Source organism: Trichechus manatus, unplaced genomic scaffold (assembly GCF_000243295.1).
Source record: "Trichechus manatus latirostris isolate Lorelei unplaced genomic scaffold, TriManLat1.0 scaffold00120, whole genome shotgun sequence".
NCBI classification, from domain to species: Eukaryota; Metazoa; Chordata; class Mammalia; order Sirenia; family Trichechidae; genus Trichechus; species Trichechus manatus.
Genome location: NW_004444056.1, coordinates 1,676,024 through 1,677,179, shown reverse-complemented (window position 1 = coordinate 1,677,179; position 1,156 = coordinate 1,676,024). Strand labels below are relative to the sequence as shown.

General features: G+C 40.2%; 1 protein-coding gene across 1 annotated transcript in view; it reads right to left on the bottom strand.

Moving 5' to 3' along the window:
* The window catches only part of CENPP (centromere protein P), a 391,733-nt gene that overhangs the window by 385,148 nt on the left and 5,429 nt on the right, over window positions 1-1,156 (bottom strand). The gene's annotated exons all lie outside the window — the stretch shown is intronic.

Genomic DNA, 1,156 nt, shown 5'->3' with positions numbered 1-1,156 from the left:
AAGATACTGCAAAACCTAAACAGCAAAAAGACAAATAACCCAATTAAAAAATGGGCAAAGGATATGAACAGGCACTTCACCAACAAAGATATTCAGGCAGCTAACAGACACATGAAGAAATGCTCAAGATCATTAGCCATTAGAGAAATGGAGATCAAAACTACAATGAGATATCATCTCACCCCAACAAGGCTAGCATTAATCCAAAAAACACAAAATAACAAATGCTAGAGAGGTTGTGGAGAAACTGGAACACTTATACACTGTTGATGGGAATGTAAAATGGTACAACCACTTTGGAAATCGATTTGGCGCTTCCTTAAAAAGCTACAAATAGAAGTACCATACGATCCAGCTATCCCGCTCCTTGGAATATATCCTAGAGAAACAAGAGCTGTCACACGAATAGATATATGCACACCCATGTTCATCGCATCATTGTTCACAATAGCAAAAAGATGGAAGCAACCTAACTGCCCATCAATGGATGAATGGATAAACAAACTATGGTATATCCACACAATGGAATATTACGCAATGATAAAAAACAATGATGAAGCTGTGAAACATCGTATAACTTGATGGAAGCTGGAACTTATGCTGAGTGAATTTAGTCAGTCACAGAAGGACAAATACTGTATAAGACCACTATTGTAAGAACTCAAGGAAAGGTTTAAACACAGAAGAAAACATTGTTTGATGGTTACGGGGGTGGGGAGGGAGGGTAAGGGTTATTCACTAACTAGATAGTAGATAAGAATCATCTTAGGTGAAGGGAAGGACAACACACACTACAGGGGAAGCCAGCACACCTGGACTAAACCAAAGCTAAGAAGTTTCCTCAATACAATCAAATACTTTGAGAGACAGAGTAGCAGGGATGTGGGGTCTGGGGACCATGCTTTCAGGGTACATCTATGTCAAGTGGCATAACAAAGCTTGTTAAGAAAATGTCCTGCATCCTACTTTGGTGAGCGGCGTCTGGGGTCTTAAAAGTTTGCAAGTGGCCATCTAAGATGCATCAATTGGTCCCAACCACTTGGAGTAAAGGAGAACAAAGAACACCAAAGACACAAGGAAAGTATTAGCCCAAGAGACAGAATGGGTCACATAAACCAGAGACTTCATCAGCCTGAGACCAGAAGAACTAGATGGT